The sequence below is a fragment of the Canis lupus genome, chromosome 13 (assembly GCF_011100685.1).
Source record: "Canis lupus familiaris isolate Mischka breed German Shepherd chromosome 13, alternate assembly UU_Cfam_GSD_1.0, whole genome shotgun sequence".
In the NCBI taxonomy this organism is placed as follows: Eukaryota; Metazoa; Chordata; class Mammalia; order Carnivora; family Canidae; genus Canis; species Canis lupus.
Genome location: NC_049234.1, coordinates 59,473,712 through 59,498,166, shown reverse-complemented (window position 1 = coordinate 59,498,166; position 24,455 = coordinate 59,473,712). Strand labels below are relative to the sequence as shown.

General features: G+C 35.0%; 1 protein-coding gene across 1 annotated transcript in view; it reads left to right on the top strand.

Moving 5' to 3' along the window:
• The first annotated feature begins 7,695 nt into the window (after positions 1-7,695).
• LOC482174 (transmembrane protease serine 11F) overlaps positions 7,696-24,455 on the top strand; it is a 100,683-nt gene continuing 83,923 nt past the window's right edge. The window contains exon 1 of the mRNA XM_038556211.1: positions 7,696-7,858. The gene's annotated coding sequence lies outside the window, so the exon portion shown is untranslated. The remainder of the gene's footprint in view (positions 7,859-24,455) is intronic.

The window sequence follows — 24,455 nt, the reverse complement described above, 5'->3', positions numbered from 1 at the left end:
AAATATATCCACGAATGGTCTTAGAGTCTTAGACAGAACTCCTCAAATGGCCCCTTAAATTTTAAGGAGGCTGAGAAATGTGAGAGAACACTTGGATATTTGGAGAGGTATTATTAAACTAAATTGGCCTAACCTAGTTCCACAAAACAGACCCCTGGAACTAATTTCTACTATCGAAAAGAATAGATAGTTTCTATAGATAAACAGTAAAGTGTTCTGTTAATCAACCAGAATGATGACTTATAGGCAGAGTCACACTAAAGTTTCATACCAAAAAAGAGTAGAAATAGAGCTGAAGGGTTTAGACAGTAAGCAAGAGATTCTTTACAGCAAAATGATCAAAAGCTCAGTCTGGTACTGGAGAGCTAACTTTTTTCCTTAAGTGGGTAAAAGAGGGAAAAGAAAACAGGTATATGCATTTGCTTTCCACAGATGTGTTAATAAAATTTGTGTCAATCCAATTTATATAAGCTCAATTATACTTTAAATTCCTTAAAATAAGCTTGTATATAAATAAATATATTGTTTATTTAAATACATATATTATAAATAAATATATTATTTTGAATTATTTTTCTATGTAGGATATATGCATTTGCTTAAGGAACAATAAATTTAGTTTTTATGTCCGAAATCTGGGCTTATTAAAGAACACCTGTGCTCTACCATTTCTCCCGGCAGAGGGCACTGCAACCCAACCATCAAGCTTCACAGTTTCCATAAATGTCAAACTTACAGAGTAACTTGACAACTAATAAATGGGCAAAGTATAGTCCTGTGAGGAGGCAGGGGAAGACAAAGAAAAAACTTCCCTTCCAGTCCTTTTTTATGGTAAACAAAGAATATAAATTGAGATGCTTTGTGCATGTTCTGATCAATTTGTACCAAGTGTCAAATAAATGGGGATAGCTAATAATAGCCCAGAGGGCACAGTTTTCATAAGGGTGCCATCACCTCTAGCAGGAGTTAAATATGGTTTTGGGAACCATATTTATTTTTTTATTTTTATTTTTTTAAAGGATTTATTTATTTATTTATTTATTCATGAGAAACACACACACAGAGAGGCAGAGACATAGGCAGATGAAGAAGCAGGCTCCCTGCGGGGACCCCAAAGTGAGACTCGATCTGGATTCTGGATTCTCAGATCACTCCCTGAGCCAAAGGCAGATGGTCAACGGCTGAGCCACCCAGGCGCCCTAAGTTTCATTTTAAAGGGAAGGATGAAGAACATTCTTGCAAGTGACATTATCAACTTTCATGACAAATAAAGATTTACATAATTGACTAATAAATTCTAAAACCACATGATCTAGTGGAGGGAAAGTATAAACACACAGCAAATTCAAATGCATGGCAGCAATAACAACTGCCCGGTTTAGACCTTGAAACTGTTTCAAATCTACAGTTGCCTCTCTGACCTGCTCCAGACAATCCCAGGCCCCGCAAACATCAGCATGCTTCCTCATCTAACTCACAGATGTGTTCCCCTTTCTCTGTCCATTCATTATTTAATGGCATTACTGTTCTTATACATTATGCCATATTCAACTGGGTTTAAAGCCAAACAGCACATTGAGCCCGGTAGAGGCACATTAGAGCAATAGTTTAAAGCGTGGACGCTGACATCATTAGACCTGTGTTGGAATTCTGTCCCTGCCACTGCACGGCTGTATAAACTTAGCCAACTTTCTTACATTCCTCAGGCCCTCATGTAAAGTAGAAATGATAATGGTTAGTACCCAGGCTTGTACATAATGCAATGAATATAAGGCATTTAATGCAGTGCCTAGAATATAGTAAATCACCCTCCTCCCACAGAGAATGGTGATTGATTGTTACAGAAACTAGATGTTGGCAGGATAGTCCTTATTCTGCTTTTAACTTGCTTCATAGCACCAAAAGCAATCTGGAAATATATTATGCATTTATTTTACTCTGTCTCCTCTCTTTGACTATAAGCTCCCGCAAAAGCAAGAACTCTGTTGTATTCACTACTATCACTCCAGCACTCCAGCATCTAGAACAGTATCTCTACGTGGTGGGCCTTAGGTAAATATTTGCTGAATAAATTAAAAAAATCTACAAAGTACTCATTTCAAGCACATACCACAAGGCAGATTGATTATATGTTATATATCACCATTTTTAGTGAATAATTCAAATTAAAATAGCATCAGGAGACTCTATATTTCCTCTTTATAGTTATCATCGACTCTTTGCCTGAAATGAGAATTCATTAATATGAGGTGCTACTGAAGAATGGTCCCAAATTATGAAACATGTAAGAGGGAAATAAGTCTTTGTTCTGAAAGGATCCTGCTTAAACATGAGAAAGAACATGCTTCTGAGGTATAAGTACATGGCATAGCTATGTGTTTCAGTGCTCAGATGATAAAGACATTAATCAGAGCCTCCTCTAATCCAAGACAGGTTAAACCTCTAATACGTTATTTAAAATTAGGTAATGTGTGTTGTCACTTGGATGACTCAGCATTCAAGTGACAATACATTTCGAATTCCTGCAACCTCAGTCATCATAAGACAATGATCAGATTGCTTACATGCTCGGTATAGCAAGAAACAAGATCTGTGTTTATGTGTTAAGCAAGCAGGTCATGCGAGGATATATTGACCATTTGATGAGAAATTTGGTGTCACCCAAAGTAGTCAATACACAGCATTATGTCAGGAGATGTCTGAGTTTTTAATATAAGTGCTGCATTATTTGATCCCCTGTCATGTTTATTGGACTCCCTAACCTTTATTCTGACATTTGCAGACACATATCAGTTAGATCACCACTAATTATAGGGCAAAAGTTGATAGCTCCACTAAAGTATTCTGTGTGTCTGACCTTCTTTCTCCCCAGAGTTTGATAGGGTCCACTTCATTTTCTTCCTATAACAGGAATGGAAATAGTGGTCATGCTGGTTTTTTTTTTCTCTCATGACTGGTTATTATTCTTTAAACAGTATATTAGCAAATTTGCTCTGGATATTGACCATTAATAAATAGCATGATTAACATAAATCACAATAGTAAGCAAACAAATAATTACACATGGGACAACCTGTTTATCCATATACTCACCTATTGCTACATCAGAATTATTTCTGATATGCCTGTCCCTAAAATATCCTAAACTCCACCTCTTGCAAATCAAGTAAGAGATTTTCAGTGCTAATTACCTGAATAGTTAGATGTATAACTATAAAGCACAGAAGTTAGAATCAGGAAATCTGTCATAGCTCTTCTATTGGCAACTTCCTTTACTTTCTTGGAGCCCAATAAATATAATTTCCTTTTCTGTTCCTCTTTGGCCTCTCAGTCAAGTAACTGTAACCAAGCCCAAAGAGATTCTGTTTTCACAATATAAAACTGCTGATGATATTTTTTAATAAGGTAATTAGGATTTGACTTCAGGAAGAAAGGCTAATGGTAGGGGATCTTAGGGTCACCAATGATTCAATGAGAAAAATTGTATTCCAGTCCCAATTCTGTTAGTCATATTGTGGCTTGAGAAATTGACTCAACCTCCCTGATTTTAGTTTACTTTCCAGATTAATGGGAATAATAGCGTATAGACTTCACAACATTGTTAGGATTAAGGAAACAAAGTACTGAAAATGCTTAGTATAGCAACAGGAAATCAGCAATCTTGATTAAATCAAGAACTGTTCTGAACTCTATTTTGTCATATCCCTTTTTCCTCAAATATTTATTTTGCATGCAAATACGTATGTCAGTATTTTCTACCAGTTACATAACACCAGTTGATTGGGTCTTTTTTGTTGTTGTTGTTTTTATTTTAAGTTCAGTTAGTTAACCAACAGTTATGTCACTTTCAGATGTATGATATAGTAATTCAACACCTCCATACATCACCCAGTGCTCACCACAACAAGTGTGCCCCTTAATTCTCATCACCTATTTTATCCATTGTTCCCACCAACCTCCACTCTAGTAACCATCAGTTTGTTCTCTATAATTAAGAGTTTATTTTCTGATTTGCCTGCCTCTCTCTTTGTTTCCCCTTTGCTCTTCTGTTTTGTTTCTTAAATTCCACATCCGAGTGAAATCATAACGTATTTGTCTTTCTCTGGATGACTTACTTCACTTAGCATTATACTCTAGCTCCTTTATGGAGTTAATGTCCATGTGGACATTGGGGTAAGCAAGTTAGGTAGTAAGTATGGGTGCCGCACTGGTTCCCATAGGTGTCCCTGTGCTCATGCTGAGGGGCAAGGTTGGGAAATGACACCTGCCTGTTTGTTCCTGGAGGGTTCTCTCTGAATGCTGCCTTTCTGGGACACATTTCAAGATGAGCAAATCACCTTTCCACTGTATGCTCCAGGCCCTCTTCAGATCACTGTTTTTGGGCTTTCTGTCCATGGGTTGTTTGCCTGCCTTCTCTCCAAGAGCAGTGCAGTGCTTTCCGGGCTCTGTCCCAGCAAGCTTGCTGACCTTTAAAATTCTAGGCTTTAAGCCCCACTGGTTGCCTGAAATCACAAAATTCTGCCACCCTTGCTTTCCAAGCCAATGGCTACGGGGAATTAATTACCTTTCCCGGGGACTCCCCTGCGTGCTAGGATGTCTCTTGCCCTTCCCCAAGTCCTCCGCTTCCTCACCACCATGGTGGCCTTGGTCTGTTTCTCTCCCAGACTGTGTCTCTACACTTCCTACCTTCTCAATGCGCCCTCCCTTCTGTTTTTAGCTGTGGAGTTTGTTCTGCCATTCTTCAGTTGATTTCTGGAATATTTAGGATGATTTGATGGTTCTAGTTGTATTCATAGAATAAAGCAAAGTGCTCCTACTCTGCCACCATCTGCCCTCTCCTTTTAAATAGGATTTAAAAAATATTTAGAAAGGCACATTTCAAGCATTTTAGGATCTGTTTAATATGTTACAGAATCTAAATTACTAAATATATACAGTAAAGCCGTATCTAACAAGAAGTAAGCAATACTAAAATAAGATTTTCAAACTTGCAGCTGCAAGTCCTAGAAATCTGATATAGTTATATTCAATTATGAAATAGGTATTTAGCTATAGGTATCAGCATAATAAGAAATATCCAAGAATATTTATTGAGTCAACTACTATTGACAGTTAATTTGGAAAGATGAAATTTCTACAAACCCAGCCAAATGGATTCCTTTTCCTGAATTCCTTCTTACTTGTTATGGAAAATAACGTGGGGACTGTATTGTTTTCCTTGTTGTCATCTTCATTAGGTTTGTCCTTTTCTTTCTTTCTTCTTTAAAAATAATTTTAAAATCAGAGAAAAGTTACAAAAATATTATGAGAACTTAAATTTCTCATCACACTGCTGTTGTAAGCATTAAAGAGGCAACAATCCATGTTTTCACTCTACTAATAAATTAACAAATTATTATATATGTATGTACATACATATATGTATGTGAGATATATAGAGTTAGAGATAAGCTATAAAGGCTAAGAAAAATAAGTAAGCAGAGGTTGAGAATAGAGAGTGACAGAGCCACTATTTTAGAGAACATGGTCAGAGAAGCACCTTTGATGAGTGACATTTGAGTAGAGATGTGAAAGAAATGAAGGAGCAAGACTTGTAAGTATCTCCAGGAAGAGTTTCAAAGAGGGAGAGTATAGAAACTACAAAGGCTGAGGACAACATAGCTGGAACTGAATGAAAATTAGGTTGGAAAGAACAAAGTAGTAGAGCAGGATTATATATGGTTTTCTAAGCTAAGATCAAACTGAATGTTATTCTAACTGTGCTGAAAAGGCACTTGAGGAGTTTATGCCAGGCAGCAACATATTCTGACTAATATTTCAATGAGATCACTCTAATTGTTGTATTCAGGTTAGATTGAATGGGACCAATCATGGAAGTCGTGATACCAGTTAGGAGGTAATGCAGTACTTCAGATGACTGATGATGAGGTTATTGATTAGAGTGGTATTGGTGAAGATGGTACAAGTGGTCAGATCTGAATTTTGAGGATAGAAACTAGAACTTTCTAATGGGGGATCCCTGGGTGGCGCAGTGGTTTGGCGCCTGCCTTTGGCCCAGGGCGCGATCCTGGAGACCCGGGATCGAATCCCACATCCGGCTCCCAGTGCATGGAGCCTGCTTCTCCCTCTGCCTGTGTCTCTGCCTCTCTCTCTCTCTCTGTGTGTGTGACTATCATAAATAAATAAAAATTAAAAAAAAAAAAAAAAGAACTTTCTAATGGATTGGATGTGGAGAGGAATCTAGGATGGCTTCAAGGTTTTTGTCATGACCAACTGGGTGAGGAATGGTTGCAATTTACTGAGACTGAGACTGAGTGAGAAGTAGCAGTCAGGAAGGTTAGGGAGAACTAATCGTTAAGGTTGGGACATGTTAATATAAGATGCCTGCATGAAATACAAGTGAGTGTGTTGAGCAGAGATTTAGATATGCAAGTCTGGAGTTCAGAGAAGGAATCAAGACTGGAAATATAAGTTTGAGAACCATGAACATATAAAGAGTATATTTGAAACAAAGAAAATCCATGGAAGTTAGAGAGTAAATATGATAGAGAAGATATCTGAAGGCTGAGCCCTGAAAACTTGCAAGATTGACTGGCTGGAAACAGTAGGGATTCAGCAAGTAGTTTCTCAGTCATTGCCCTGTAATTAGCAGTTGTTGAGGAGTCATGTAACTCCCAGTTGATTCATGTTTCAAGTATTAGATACAATCTACTAATGTCACAGGTACACTAAGAGCATGGGGTGGCAGTAATTTGAATATATTTCCTTTGTTAATTAGGAATAATTTAAAGGCAAAAAGTAGCTACAGATTTTTTTCCTTTGGGTATTTGATCAACAAGCTTTTTTTTTTTTTTTTTTTGAAGATTTTCTTTATTTATTCATGAGCGACAGAGAGAGAGAGAGAGAGAGAGAGAGGCAGAGACACAGACAGAAGGAGAAACTGGCTCCATGCAGGGAGCTTGATGTGGGACTCGATCCCTGGACTCCAGGATCATGCCCTGGGCCAAAGGCAGGCGCTAAACTGCTGAGCCACCCAGGGATCTCCAATCAACAACCTTTTGAATCAGAGGTTTTAATCAAATACTAAAAATACTGTGAGTAATTTAATTTATGTAATAATGTTTGCCAAATCCTTCAAATTTTTAGTGCCTAAAAGCATGCCTTACAGTAGTAGAAGCTGAATAAATATTAGCTACATACTGTAACTTTTCCCTGGCAGGTACTTAAGAATCGCAAAGCCATTTTATGTATTGACAAAGAACACTCAAATTATTAGAGTAGAGGTTATTTCCTATTCATTTTCTTTAGCTGCATAAAGGAATATGAATAAGAAAAAAGGTATCTCTTGAAATAAAGATCCCATATCTAAATTCTTTCATCAGTATTTTAACTTCTGACTTAGTGTGAGGCTTGGGTCAAACTGCATAACCCTCTTATAGACTGAGCATAATTTTTTCTTTCTACATGTTGGAAGCTGTAAGATTTGACAGGATTGTGTACTGTCCTCAGAACTCTCTGATAGAGCCAGCAATAATGCTAGTGGTGATTATAGGGGTGTTAGAATGATGTCTCAATTGACCAGCTGTTGTTTTTAGCATGGCCCTATGATTGGCTAAAAAAGATGGCATGTGACTAGTTTTCAATTGGCAAGAACCCTTTTGAAACTGGGGCTCTTGTCTGACTCAGATTGAAAGGGTTAAGCTCTAGGAGAAGGAGGTTAACTGCATTGTCTGTCGTATATTTCGGATGTCAGAGAAAAGATTCCAGAGTTGCATTCTAGGATCATTTCCAACAGCTGCCAGCCAAAGAAGTAGAAACTGTCTAATGACGGAACCACTTCAATACCAGAAACTACAAGGTATGGAAACAATGGTTAAAAGGATTAAAGACATATTTTAAAATCCATTTACTTTCCTCCTATGCCCTGTTATATTTACTATGATATGATTTCAAAAAATTCACTTCTCATGCTTACATTTTAAATCTGTCTTTTTCAAATTTTATCCTCTCTTGAATGATTAGGCATTTCAATTTATTGCATTATTATGTACTTACAGTCAATTTAAAAAAATATTGTGGGAGGTTTATAATGGCATTTATGTTGTTTGAAAACTTAATTTTTAATTTTTATTTTTAAAGACTTTATTTATTCATGAGACAGAGAGAGAGGCAGAGACACAGGCAGAGGGAGAAGCAGGCTCCATGGAGGGAGCCCAACATGGGACTCGATCCTGGGTCCTCAGGATCAGGCCCTGGGCTGAAGGCCGCGCTAAACCGCTGAGCCACCAGCGTTGCCCAAAAACTTTAATTCAGTGTGTACCAAAGACTCCTGGGAACCCCTGAGATTCTCATGGGCTTTTGACATCAAAATTTAAGTATCATTAGTGGTTTTGCTATGTTGACATTTGTACTGATTGAAGCGAAAGCAATGATGATTAAAACTGCTGGACCTTAGTGTGAATCAAGGCAATAGCACCACACTGCACCCCACTGCCATTGTTTTTTGATTTCAAGCATTCCAGAAAAAAAGAATTCCAGTTTCACTTAAGAATGTTATTGATGAAGAACAAAAAGTATTAATTTTATTAAATCTTGACCTTTAGGTACAGCCCTTTATTAGTACACCTGGTGACAAAATGAAAACACCTCTGCTTCATACTGAAATGCAATGGTCTTGAGGAAAGTTTTTAGATATTTGAAAAAAGCTGTAAAAGCTACTATTTAACATACAGCATCATTTTTACTTTAAAGAGAAACTGACAGACAAACTATGGTTACTTAGGTTTAGTTTTTTTGGCAGGTAGCTATTAAAAATTAATAAGGGAAGCTGTGACTTCAAAGAAAACAATAATTTGTTGTTTGTGATAAAGTTCAAACTCACTAGTGTAAATTCAAATTTTTAAAAACTTGCATGATCCCCTGTAAATTTTACGGCTTTCAGTATACTTACTTTTTATAATGAGATTGGTGTTGGTATTAAGAAATATGGAGAGCTTTTGATATCATATAAATAAATGTGTCAATACTTGAGAGATATGGATGATTATGTGAATTAAGTGAATCAGTTCTTTAAAAAGAGCAAGTGCATAATATTACAAAATCATACACACTTAAAGATCCACTCAAAGTAGAAAAATACTGATGGGTTTTAACATAACAAAGTACAAAAATTTCATTGATATGGCCTCAGATTCTACAAGGCAACAACTAACCTTTAAGAAATTGCCATTTTTCAAGTTTTGCTGTAAAATCAAGAATATCCACAATTATTTGAAAACCTATCATAATACTCTTTCTTTCCAATTACATCTCTATGTGAGATAGAATTTTCCTAAAATACTTCAATCAAGACAATTAATGGCAAACCAAGAACAAATAGACATTTCACATTTTTTTGAAAATAAATCTTTTAAAAATAAAAATGTTATTTTTAAATGGTTTATTTTTATTGTAAATAAATAAATATTTTAAATTTCTTAGTTTTAACTTCTAATACTGCAAGTATTGATAGATAGTCTACATAAACCATAGCTATTTAAGGTCTTCAGTAATTTTTAAGGGCATGGGGTGGTCCTAAGAACAAAATATCAGAGGACCACCGATTTGTTTCTTTTCAAGGGAGAAAAGAGTAGCAGGTTTATGTAATGATATGGTGCTAATTCATTAGCCTTGAAGCTAGATTTTAAAAATATATAAGCCCACAAAAAAAGCTGTTTCTTTTTTTCATTTAGTGACTCAGTCCATGACATATTTAACATAGTGATTATGTATCTAATAACTGTGCAGATCAGAAACTTTAAAATGTATAATGCTAGTGCTCTCAGTGATATATTTTGTTTATTCGTTTAATTAATGCTTATCTCCTGGATCCCTGCATTTAACATAATCATTTCCACAATCACACTGCATCTTGAACAAGGTATATTTTTGATGATCAGAACTTTGTTTGATCCTACTACAGATAGTCTTAGATTCGTCATAGGTCATGGGATTAAAATCATGGAAGTATAATTATTTTAGAATTTAAAAAAAAAAGAGATGGGATGAGGTAATCCAAACTTTCTTTTGACAAAAACAAAAATAGAGGCCCAGAGAGGGGTAGATAACATACAAGGTCAGTATGTGACTAATTCTGGAACTGGGATCTGGTTTCCTAGTCAAAAATATTCTTTTCAGTATACTGGTATTTATTCTCTATCTCCTGATATGTGAAACTTTTGCTCTTGAGTGCAAAATATTGACTTACGATGTTAACCACAATTCCAAAAACTGGTGATCTTTGAAACTTTCACCCACTTCTTCAGCCCAGTGAGAGTGCTCAATTTTATTAAGTTCATGTTTGAGGTATTAAATCACCGGTAGAAAGATTCAATGCTGAAAATCAGATTTGGAACTTTAGCCTGATTTTCCAGGTAGTACTGTTAGTACTGTCCTTGTTGCTGCCTTACCTGCTTTGTAAAACCATGCATTATTTACTGTGATTATTTGGGTAACTGCTAAACTGAAGCCTCTGAGAGATTATGTGTGGAAAGCATTTGAAGAGCCACAATTTGAGAACATTCTGAGGTTTATACCTAAAGGAACATTAAACATTAAAATTGTCAGAATTTGGGATCGCTGTGTGGCTCCTTGGTTTGGCGCCTGCTTTTGGCCCAAGGCACGATCGTGGAGTCCCGGGCTCCCTGCATGGATCCTGCTTCTCCCTCTGCCTGTATCTCTCCTCTCTCTCTCTCTGTCTCTATGAATAAATAAATAAAATCTCAAAAAAAAAAAAAAAGTATTCCATTTACTCAGTAATTGTGTTATCAGTTTTCATGTATAAAAATAAACCATTTAGCCTTTTGTATATTTTTCTGCATATCTTTGTAGTATTTTTTTCTTCTCTTTAAAATATGTGTAGCTTTCTTTATATGGTTATTGAACATTTCTTAAGGACATTACTAGTTACATTCACCATTTTTGCTTTGTGAAAAGATTTTATTATTTACAACTGGCCAATACTGATAAAGTTATTATTGGCCATATTTACTTTTTGAATCAATACACTTTGAATTCTTTGATTATTTAGCTAATTAGTCCTTAACTAACTTGGATTTTCTTTCTAGAAAATCACATTATCTTCAAATAATTTACCTACCAGCCTTTCAATAATTAAATGTCCTTTTACAATTACTGCCATATCATATTATCACGAGCATATGGAAAACTGTTAAATAATATTGAAACCCCTCATTTTAATAATGAGAAAAACCATCACTTAGGAGAAATGATAACCTATATTAAAACTAGTTAGAGAGGCACCTCAGTGGCTCAGTGGTTGAGCATCTGCCTTTGGCTCAGGTACTGATCCCAGGGTCCTGGGATCAGTCCTGCATCGGGCTCCCCACAGGGAGCCTGCTTCTCCCTCTGCCTATGTCTCTGTCTCTCTGTGTCTCTCATGAATAAATAAATAAAATTAAAAAAATAAAACTAGAAAAAAAGTGTGCATATTAATCTGTAATCAGTCCCTACAATCTCTACTGAAAAAGATTTAAGGTCATTTTCTCCCTTGGCATAAGATAACTGAATTGTTGTTTATGTAAAACACAGAATAAATCATCCTTCAAAATCTTTGCCTAAATATATTTCATAAAATTTTAGCTGTGTATAGTAAATTTTTGGAAATTGTGTAATAATGGTTAAATCCTTGTTTACAACTGGTCTCTATCATAAACTGAAGAGTACATAAGAGAGAAATAATTTGTAATATTTGAGACGTATCATTAAGTATAAACTTCGCATCTTGCTGTTATTAGGTATCTAACTATAGTTTTCATGAGGAAATCCTGGCCAGCCAACATTGCGTCATGACTGGTTTCATACATAAATTATGGGCATAAAATAACTCCTCCAGTGAGAAGTATTTGAATAATGCATAGATAATGATAGAGATACGTAGGGAATTAGTACACTCACCGGAGATGAATGAAACAAGGCACAGGGTATAAAAAGGGATGGAGAGGGGTGCCTGTGTGGTTCAGTTGGTTAGGCATCTGCCTTCAGCTCAGGTCATACAGGATCCCAGGCTCCTGGGATCCAGCCCGACTTGGGCTCCCCGCTTGACAGGGAGTCTGCTTCTCTCTCTTCCTCTCCCTCTCTCAAATAAATAAATAAATCTTTAAAACAAAGGTATGGAGATTAATGGACTTCAGTGTTACATGAATTTGAACTAGAAATTGGCCAGAATTCAATGAGAATAATAGTATATTTTCAGACAGGGAGTAAGGTTAGAGAAGAAATTGAAAAATGGTACTCAGGGCCAGTCTTGGAAATGGAAATTCCAGAGTAAAGTTGGGAGGTCTTTCAGTGATATCCACCCTTCAGCCTGGATATTGGCTTTGATTACTATTTTCTCTGTTGTCTGTGCCTTCTAGTAAAGAGGCCAAAGGAAGTTAATTAGCTCTTTCATTTCTATTTTCACCTCTTGCTATCAGAAAGCTAGTTTATTTCTAATTTTAAATCATATCTAGTTCATGGGGCCCCAGGGGAACTATTTAATTCATTTTAGAACAGTCTTGGTAGTTTTAGTTTGAATGGCTAAGGATCAAATTAGAGTGATATTTTTCAAACTCAGTGCCATTACCTGTTAGTAGAAAAGACTGTCTTGTGAAACACACACACACACACACACACTCACACACATATACACACAAATATAGATGTATGATACTGTGATATAAAATGTATTTTTACTGTAGAACATAATAAAAATTTGGGAGAAAAAAAAACTGCACTAAGATGTGTCAGAAGCCTCAATACTGAACCGGAAAAATCTAATGTCCACAGGATAATTTTAGAGCATAATATAGGAGGTAAGGTGGGGGTGGTGCATCAGTGGGACTAGTCCTCCCCCAGCAGGGAGGAATATTTTATCAATGCTGTTGTTTAGAATTTCTAGTGCATGATGACATTAATGAGCACACCAACTTTAATCAGTTTCCTTTTGCTTTGAAATTCTTTACAGACACAGTGCCCTCCTATTTGCTGCATGCAGAATAGACTGCTTCTATATAACCCCTGGCTTCAGACTTGGAGTGCCATTGCTTCAGAGCAGCAATGGAAGTTCAAGTTATTACATACTAGAGTCAATCTCTTTTTATCAACTTATCAATGAAGATTATAAGCCACTTATGAATAAGATATAAGCCACTGTAATACCCAAATCAGCCACTAAGAAAGGAAAGAAAATGTTTAGAGGAAATGGCTGTCCTGATTTCTCTTACGTATAATTCATTGGAAGATTCTTTTTGCTTAGCAGCTGAGAAAGATGAAATTCATAAAGAGTTCTGAAAAGCTAACTGCAATTTTTATGCAGAAATTTTTTTTTTACTTCCAAAATTAAGGAGAGAGAAAAAAAGATCACATTTCCAATTTCCAGAAGTTATGTAAAAAATAAATATAGTTGTAGTTTGGAATGGAATAAGATAAATCAGCCAGTGAGTGGTAATTGGACACCTACCATAGTAGGGTCTATACCAGACACCAGAAGATATCTCAGAAGTAAAAGATCCACTTTCTGGTCTCTAGGATTTTGTATAAAGTTGAAGAGACAAAACTACAATACATAATAGCCAAAAACACAAAACCATGTCATAGATTTTTAAGTGTTGGAGAAGTCTACCACTGGAGAAGCTAAGAGTTCTAGAACAATATACCACTTTTACTAAATTATTGATAATGAGAATGATGTAATGTCAATTGACTACTCTTGTTAGATACTGTTCCAAGTCGTCTACATTCATTATTTCATTTGCTATACTAACTGTTCTAGAAGATAGGCGCTATTTTCATCCTTCTCCCACAAGTGAAGGAATTGAGGAACAGAGATTAAGTGACTTAACCAAGGTCACAGAGTCAATGGCAGAACAAGAATTTGAATCAAAGCAGTCAGTACCCAGAAATTGCACTTTATTTTATTTTTTAAAAATATTTTATTTATTTATTTGAGAGAGAGAGAGAGAAATAGAGAGAGAGAGAGAGAGAGAGAGAGAGTGAGCACATAGCTGTGGGGGAGGGGCAGAGGGAGAGGAAGAAGCAGAATCTCCTCTGAGCAGGGAGCTTGGATGTGGGACTCCATCCCAGGATACTGAGATCCTGACCTGAGCTGATGCAGATGCTTGACTGAGCCACCCAGACATCACAGGAATTGCACTTTAAACTGCAACTTTAGGGCACCTGGGTGGCTCAGTTGGTTAAGCGTCTGCCTTTGGCTCCTGTCATGATCCCCGGGGCCTGGGTTGAAGCCCCACCTTGGGCTCTCTGCTCAGCGGGGAGCCTCTTCTCCCTCTCCCTTTGCCTGCTCCCCCTGCTTGTGCTCTCTCTCTGTCAAATGAATAGATAAAATCTTTACAAAAGTAAAATAAAATAAACTGCTACCTCAAACAGTCAGAGATTTCATTAAGGAGGTGGTAATTGAGTTGAGCTTTTACAAAGTGTCATACTGAAGTGAGAGAAAATAATAGGGAGAACACTCTAATGGGAAAGAGGTTTAATAACAGAAATTACAAAGTCAGAATGAATATTACATGTCTTAAGAATGACAAAGCTTAATTAAGCTTAAAGTTCATGATACAATGTATCATGGGAAATAGACTTGGGATGAATTTGATTCTTAGAGGATTTTAGAATTTCATTGAGTACATTCTTGATAAGATAGAAAATACAGAAGCTATTATAAGCTTTCAAAAATAGTCACATGATGAAAGTCATGTGTATGGATGATTAGTCTTTAATGAACATGAAGGTGAAGTGGAAGGAGAAAAGAACAAGAGACACAGAATTCACCTGGAAAGCTGTAATAATAGTCTTAAGTTAGTTTAGGATGGGAAAGGAATATATGGACCAAAGAAATAATTTGAGGGAATAATTACCAAAATCATTGGCTACATAGAGAATTAAGGTGAGTACTGAGTCAAAGATACCTTTTGATTTTTAAGTGTAGGTGATTAGGACATTGGATGGTGCCACGTACAATGACAGAAAAGCTTGGAGGCATGAAGATTTGTTAAGTTTGAGATACCTGACAAGACAGTAAACATTCTCTAAAAGCAGGGTGGTGTTATATTTAGCCAATTTAGCCTTAGCAATATGACAGGCACAATGCCTGGCACATACTGGATGGTCAAGAAAATGTTTTTTAAAATGCCTAGCACATAGTAGGTGGTCAAGAAAATATTTTTTAAAATATATGTTTGAATATAGTAATGGTAAAGCAATGAAACAAAAACTCAATAGGCAACTATAGGACTACAACTTTAATGAGGGAATAAAGTGGGATATAGATTGAGGAATTGTCTGAGTAGAGGAGAGTCCTATAGAGTTATGAGGATTAATTAATTTTTGAAAGAGAAATCTGTTTTGAAAAAAATCTGGAGGATCTGTATAGAAGCCTCCTACTTGAGGTCTTAAAGGACTACTTTCAATCTAAAAATTATGAAGAAAAATAAATTATTATTTTGCACATGTGTCAGAATAGTCTCTGCATTTAACCTTGTTGAGGGAGCTTATGGTGTGTTGATCAGTTTGACACATCCCTTCTTTCAAAGTCACTGATATATATAGCTAATACACAAGAATGTAGAATACATTAGTCTGTCAAACTCAGATCCAATATCATTTGATGAAGATGAGAATATCTCAGTCTGCTTAATTGCAAATGAGAAACACCTAGTATTTTTTGAAAGTGCACACTGGAAAATGTTAGATCATATTCGTAGTTTATGTTTTAACATCTAGGAATGGTATGCACCAAAACAATGGCAGTGGTTAATTCTGAGTGGTATGGGGAGAAAAAAGAGACTAGAAGAGTAGACATTAAAGAGACTTTAGTAATATCTTTAATATTTAATTACGTTTTAGCAAGAGGCTGGATGTATCATATTATTTAAAGGTATTAGAAACAAGAACATACATTTTCTCCTATACTTCTCTGAAAGAACTAACACTTCCCAATAGGTCAAAATTTTGTTTGTTTCTTTATTAACCTTTTCCATCTTTTGAAGAAAGTTTATCTAAAACTAGATATTTTCATTCATAAACAATTCACTTAGTCAAAATACATAAAAAAATTGCAATACATTAAAATATGATGAAAGCAAAACAACAAATGATAGTGCCAATGTCAACCAAACCCCTAGCCTAGGATGGCATCTGTGGACCTGGCATCCAAGGCTGAGTGAAAATGCCAATCCCAATCAAGGAATTATTTTTTTTTTTCTGATTCATCTCTAGACCCAATTTATTTATTTAGTATATTTTTTTATTGGAGTTCGATTTGCCAACATATAGCATAACACCCAGTGCTCATCCTGTCAAGTGCCCCCCCTCAGTGCCCGTCACCCAGTCACCCCATCTCCCCTCCCATCTCCCCTTCCACTACCCCTTGTTTGTTTCCCAGAATTAGGAGTCTCTCATGTTCTGTCACCTTCTCTGATTTTACCCATGCAAGGAATTAAACACTAGTAGTGCATTGCTTCTTTTTTCATATTCTGTAGATGAAGAAATACATATAAAATAAGTTCTAGCAGTTTCCTCCCACACCTCTGCTAATGATCTTGTGCTTCACCCCCTTATAGAGTGTGAGCACTTCTCTTTGAAGACTAGATTGTACCACACACACTAGCCTATATATACTCTACATGTCAATAACTAGAGGTATGTTGGTAAAAATCAAAGCTTACTCTTGGGATGGTTCTTCAACATTTCTGGAACAAGAAATATTCCCTAGAAGTTATCTCAGATGCAATCAACAGAACTATGTAAGGAAATATTGTTAGAACAAATCATATCACCTTCTGGGATTTACCCAGTCTAGGGCAGCCAATCTTGGTTTATCAAACTGAGAAAACTGATCTCTCTAAATGTCATCAGGATATTGATTATTTCATTCAACAAATTGACAGTAGACATAAACATTTCCCTAATTCTACCTTCATTCCCTGATTGAATGTCTCAGACTACATCCTTCCATAGTAATTTATCAAAGTAATAAATAAAATTAAGAGTAAGCTGAACTTTTTAAACATCCCATTTATTCTTCCAAGTTTTACCTGCAAAGTTTTGTGGGTTTTTTTTTTAATACTTCCAAAGTTGTCCTAATAGCCTAAATAGACTAACTTAGGTCCCCCAAATTGTTTACTCATGTAATTTGAAACTGCACTTTCTATGAGTTATTATAACATTCCGCTGAAGTCTTTAATTTATGTGTAGATGGGATAAAGCCATTTAATCAATTAATCTAAATTATTAGTCAAAGGTTACAAGGCAAATTTGTAGTGAATTTACTAAAGAAACAAATCACATGAAAATGTGAATGAGACGTGATAGAATTCTTATATACAGCACTTGAGAAGTATTGGAACACATTCAATTCACATTTGAAAATACTTAATTCTGGAAGCAAATGATGCACAATTTTATACTTATTTTGTGAAGTTCAACTGTAAATGTTCAACTTAGAAGAACTCTCTTGATTTTGGGAAAAAACAAAATCAAAATCAGACCTGTTCTACCTTAGATATCAGAAAATTAAAAATTGAATTAAAATGATAAATTTTGTTTACTGTAATTATTGATAGTTATTGAAACTCTTGATTCTAAGATACGATAAGACCAAAAAGTGGGATGCCTGGGTGGCTCAGTGGTTGAGCGCCTCCCTTTGGCTCAGGGCATGATACTGGGGTTCCAGGATCGAGTCCTACATCAGGCTTCCTGCATGGAGCCTGCTTCTCTCTCTGCCTATGTCTCTGCCTCTCTCTGTGTGTCTCTCATGAATAAATAAATAAAATGTTTTTCTTTTAAAAAAAGACACAAAGGACGTTAAATAATCATGAACTGAAAGAACATTGGGAGAACACTGCATAATTTATAGCTATAAATATGATTTGACATCAGAAAACTGGACTTGTGTTTCTAGAATCTTCTGTGAATCCTTCAACCTTTTTTGTACTTAACATATAAAACAAAGCAAAAATTCTTTCATATTTCTTTCTCATCCTTCCTTCCTAATCATTAAATTGGAGCTAAGAATGAGTCCAATAAATTATGAAAATGAGTAAACTAGATATGTCTATAACATATAGACTCATATTTGTATCTATTTTACAAGCTTTTACAGAGATTAAAGACTATCTTTGTTGGCATGATATGAAATGTAAGGTCGATGATATTTTAATTCAAATATAGATTGAAATACAACAGTGAACATTCACTGACAGGAAATGTTGCTTGTTTGGCTTCTCTAAATCCTGGAATTTTCACTATAGTAGTCAAGTATGCTACTGTAGCATTTGTACGTCTGCCCTGATGACTGTACTTTATTATGATCTTTTGCTTGATGTTTGTCTTCTTTGCTCACTTGTAAGGTCTTTGCAGATGGAAATTAATCTTGTTTGCTACAGTGTGCCTAGCAATTAGCACAGTTTGGCACAGACTAGGTGTTCAAGAAACATTAATGATAGTATGCATGAATAAAATAAAAGCTTGGGTCCAATTTCCTAAGGGATTTAACTGAGGAATTTCTGGAGATGACAAAGTATCATGATTATTTTGGATGAGCACATGTTTTGAAATGAGAACTATACAGATATACCTATTCAATAATTAAAGTTTTTTTAAAATGCAACCATATAAGATATATGATAAATCTTAACGTAAATTTACATTGTTTCATTAAAAATCTTGTGAAAATTCTTAATTGTATGGGTAAGAGTATGTATCTGTTGTAGTATAGATTGGATTCTTTCTTCTCTTGCTTTTCCTCTTCTTCCTTCTCCTGTGTGTCTTTCTTTTTCTGCATCTCCTTCTCTGTCTTCTGCTCTTTCTCTTATCCCTCCTTTTCCTGCTTCTCTTCCTCTTATCATTTCTTCTAGAGTCTGGGACATTAATTTTTACCTACAAAAGGTAGTACAGTTACACATATGGAAGGAAAGAAGAAAGAAAAAGAAAAGGAAGGAAGGGCGGGAGGGAGGTAGTACAAGTGTACATACATCATCAGAACTGTCCTGAGAATTTGGAAACTTTTTTCCACATAGAAAAACAGCCTTCCCTATGCACATTCCCTTGAGACTTCCAGGAAGAATAAACTGTCAACCATATAAGGAGTATAAGACCATCAGATTAGAGTTGGGTTGGGTCCTACGGGTAGGATAATTGTATATAATCGATCAACATTATCTCAAAGATCATCAGTTTCAACAGTTCTCAATGTGTCTTATAACATAGAACCTATGATGAAATCTGATGAAAATGATAAACCTTGCCTTAGAAAAATGTATACATGTGCATATGAATAAATTTTATAGTAATTTCAGTAAATCCAACTGAAACATATTTGTAGTCCTTGGACCTAGTCCAAACTCTGAAATTATCTAATTTATCTATCCATCTATCATCACCTACCTATATATCTCTTAATCCATCATCTATGTACAGAATGAGATCTAGAGATGTTACCTGCATTGTTCAGACACACAACTATGAGGTGGCAGTCAGTTCTGTCACCAGGGCACTTAGCTTCCTGATCATGTTTTTTTTTTTTTTTTTTTTTTCTTTTTTTCTACTCCTCATCCTGGAAAGGAGATTAGAGAGAGAGAAGGGTGGGGTTTGTTGTTGTTTCTTTTTTTTTCTTTTTGCACATCTCTGGCATTCTTATAGTTGTTTTTAAACAGTTACTAGCCTTTATTCTAAGAAATAGCCTAAAATAGTCTATAAAAGATTGTTTCGGTCACAAATTTAGTAAAGAAATTATAGGATGTATTTAATCACTACTGTATGATTCCCGTGGTTCTTCCCAAACCTTTACTGACTCTCCTAGAGGAAACAGTATCAGCTTCTCTGTTTCTATTAACCTCATCATGTTTCTAAGTAAGAAAATACCCTAACTGATCAAACAGATAGCATTGTGCTGCTAGCAAAGGTTAAAAAAAATATTATTCCAGAAAAGAAACAGATTAAATTGTGCAGCAGCATTTTGGCAGTGCTCACAACAAAACTACCACTTGTGGCTAGCAAGCCGCCAGCTGTCCCCTGGACTATTAATTTTGTACAAGTGGAAAATGAGTTGAAAACATATCATGGCTCTAAGATAGAATGAAAACCAATTAAAAAAAAAAAAAAAAGAAAGGCAATCATGACTTGTTTAGTCCAGGAAATGCATCAGTTTTGGAGGAAGAGTTTTCCTGGACAACTGGATCCATATACTTGAGAGATGAAGCAAAAACCTAGATATTCCTAGTGGGATCCCTGGGTGGCGCAGGGGTTTGGCGCCTGCCTTTGGCCCAGGGCACGATCCTGGAGACCCGGAATCGAGTCCCACATCGGGCTCCCGGTGCATGGAGTCTGCTTCTCCCTCTGCCTGTGTCTCTGCCTCTCTCTCTCTCTCTCTCTGTGACTATCATAAATTAAAAAAACAAAAAACAAAAAAAAACCCTAGATATTAGATATTCCTAGTTCATCAGTTTGATTTGGGAAATCAGTATGGAAGAAATGCAATCTTACTTATAGTCATAAGCTATGCTCTTCATAGTATTGCATCATGATGTCAAACATATCATCTATAAAGCTTTTCAACATGGATTTGTTTTCTGTTGCTATTCATGAATTTGGCCATTCCCTGCTCATTGTCCATTTCAGTGATTCAGGGCATTAATTATCTGATCTTTCTGATGACAGAGAAGCATATATATTCTCTGTGAAGACCCAGGGAAACCCTTCCTTATATCATTTTTGCATATTATAAGTGGCCATTTTGGATTTTGCCATTTGATTCTGATGCTGTATCTATGCTCAAAGAATTTTTAAAGAAAGACCCTTTTGGTGGAAGCATCCTTGGCATTAGGAAGTTTGTGTTTTTTTCAATTTTTCCCTTAAAAACTATCCTACCAGCTAGCTCAAGGTGCTTACCAAGTTGGAGATCAAGCTCAAGTTTTTTTTCTTTCTAAAGATGACAGGTTTTAATTAGTCAGTAGTTATAGACTACTAACATATAATCTCAGGGACTTACATTTTTAGACTTAATCATGTGAAAAAGCTCGTACAGATGTTATAAAGCTATTTATCTACATAAACCTATTCTTTTTATAAGGTCAGAGTTAAACGTATCATGAAGATATCTATCTGTGAACTATAGATATACTGAAAGTATAACAAAAGAATTTCCAAAATTTTAGTTGAAGTTGATATAGTGTTTTATAACCACAGAACCTAGTAATTTTTTTTCTGAGTTAAAAAGTTTGTAAATAAAATATTTTCCAATAATGTTACCCAAAGAATGAAAATAAATGACTGTTTGATTTTTAGAAACAGAGTCTAAGTGCTACTGATATCAGCCAATTCACTTCTGAATAACTACTTGCATATCTTCTATTTCCCAACTTTTAGCTGGACGATAGATAGATCACAAAGCATAAAAAAAGTGAACTCTACATATAAGAATTCAGAAATATATTTTATAATTACTTGTAAAATAATTTGAGTAGCAATATTTTTAAATATAAAGATTGATAAATTGTTTTAGATTTATAGATTTAGATACATATCAGCAAGGACATCACTTAATGTGTTATATTTGAATGATAATAGAATCTGTCTACAACTTTGAAGATGGTTATAATGAAGTAATCAGGCTATTGATATTGGTATAAAATAATTTCTTTTGTATGTAAAGTATATAATTTGCTTACAAATAAAAGTTTTCTAAAAGAAACAATTAGGATCTGAGGAAAAAACAAACAACTATTGGCTTAAACACTGGCTCAAAAAACTCCAAGATGCATTCTTTGGGATGAAAAAGAAAGGCATATATGTCATCTTTTGATCTTCTAAATTCCATAATTTAATGAGCACATGGAAATTATACAAGTAAATAAGTTGACCTTAGAGTGAGTGTCTCCAATTTTTGTTACCTCAGTTTTCTGGGCAAATAATATTAGTTCTCATAATATACTAAAGAGAGGCCATTCATTTGGTCTCCTTTTCCGTAGGTCAGTGACACATTCATTCTAGTCCATAGAATTCCTTATTAACCTTGCGGGTGCCATCTTCTATCCATGTTATCACCCTTTGGCAGTGCTCATACTTGAGAAGGTGTAATACTCCACTAAATCCTCTTATGCTCTTTTTTTTTCCTTTATATATTTAGGTCTTTATTTCTACAATGCTTTGCAGTTTTCATTGTACAAGTCTACGCATAAATTGTTAAATTTATTCATACATGATTCATGGTTTTATTTTTTATTTTTAAAATATCTTATTTATTTATGAGAGACACAAAGAGAGAGAGAGACAGACAGAGAGAGGCAGAGACACAGACAGAGGGAGAAGCAGGCTCCGTGCAATGGGAGCCTGATGTGGGACTTGATCCGGGGTCTCCAGGCCCTGGGCTGAAGGCGGCGCTAAACCGTTGAGCCCCCCGGGCTGTCCTGATTCACGGGTTTAGACGTTAGTTTAAACGGCATTTAACCCCAATAAAAAATACACAGACAAAAAAATAAAGAGATTCCAACATCACATTAAAAATTTTTATTTTCCAGGAATATTTTTGGTAGTGTATAGAAATAAACTTAATTTTTGTATTGGCATTAATACCTTGGTAAAGTAACTTATTTATTCTAGAAATTGTTTTTTTAAATTATTTAGGAGGTTTCCTTCCTTCCTTCCTTCCTTCCTTCCTTCCTTCCTTCCTTCCTTCCTTCCTTCCTTCCTTTTTGCCTTTAATTTCTTTTTCTTGCCTTACTTCAATGGCTACTATAGTGGTTTGGGTGGGGTTTTTTTGTTGTTGTTTTTGTTTTTTTGTATTTTTTTTATTGGAGTTCGATCCTCATGTTCTTGATTCAATGGCAAAATAGTGCGCTGATTGCCTTAATAAGTGCAAGATAAAATTTGAGGTCACTTATCAAATCTTAGGCTATTAGCAAGTATGAGGCTAAATTATTTCTTTGTTATAACTCTACTAAGTTCAAAATTTAACTAATTTATTATAAAATTTTGCAATTACAGGGAAATGTATACAAATCTTTTAGATTCAATTCTAAAAGTTATCTTTTTCCCATTCCTTTCTTTTATTTTGGGCACTGAAGAAACATGATCAGTTTGGGAATATCTTAACTTTCCCCTTGATGTCATGATGTAATGTCATCTTATTATTGACTTTCCCTATTGACATTTTGCAACATACATGCATTGCATTGTCTTTTGACTGATAATAAATCAATCAACAGTGCAGCAATAGAAACCAGTATTGTGCCTGCACGTATGCAGCAAGGTGGGCTGAGGGTGCTCCTAACCAATGAAATAAAATTCACATGTAGTAATTTCACTTATATAGTAAAAATTACTAGTGCTTGCCAACCTCCAGAATTAGCTGATAGTTATTCAGCCTTGTAAGAAGCATTCATTTAAAACTCTGCATATGCTAATTACTTAGAACCCAATACATCAATATTTTTAATTATGTATTGCAATTAAAATTAATTAAAATTTAAAAATTGTGCAGATGCAATATATTACTAAAAAGAGAAGCCATATAAACAGAAGAGTTTTGAAGTCATTGAAAACAATTAGCAATATAGCACTAACTTTAGAAAAAAATGAGAGTTGCAGAGAATAAAGTACCCAATATTTTTATGGGCTTTATTCTGAACCAGGCAATATTTTAAGTCTTTTACATTTATTCTCTCATTTAAACTATGTATGAGTAGTATCCTCATTTTACAGAGGGAGAAACTGAGCTGTAGAAAGGTTAAGAATTTTCCTAAAGTTTATAGTTGGTTGATGACAACACCAGGAAATGAACCCAGCCACTATCCAGAGCCTAGTGTCCTGCCACTCCACCACAGTAAGGATATTACCTCGGAGAATGAAGAGGAGTTATTTTATGTATTCACTGAAAGTAGAAGAAGGGGGAAAAAAAAAAACAAAACAAGAACAATCAAAGAAATAGAACCTTTGCAATCAGATAGAAGATCATTTGAGAGAATGGCATAGGAAAGAAGAATCCTGAGGGAAACAGATGAACCTTTATTTTTGAATATTTATGAATGTAAGAAATATATGCATACCACATCTCATTTCAGACCCTCAAAGCTGGTTCTTGTAATTACATGCTTCTTGTATAGAAAAATTTCCTCCACTTAAGCGAGAGTTTTTCTCTGTATTATTATTTATGAACATGAAGAGCTGAGAATATTTTATAACATTTAACAAATTACAATATTAATTTATACAAATGTAATATTAATTTATTAGTGAGAAATATTTTAATGTAAACATTAAAAACATTTTAAATGCATATGTATATGATACTAATTTCAAGTTAGCATAGTACTTTATATAGCAATAATAGTGGGTTATAGTCATATATTAAAATTAATGTAATTTCTCTAGCACTTTTTTTTAGATTTTTATGATTTTGTACTTTT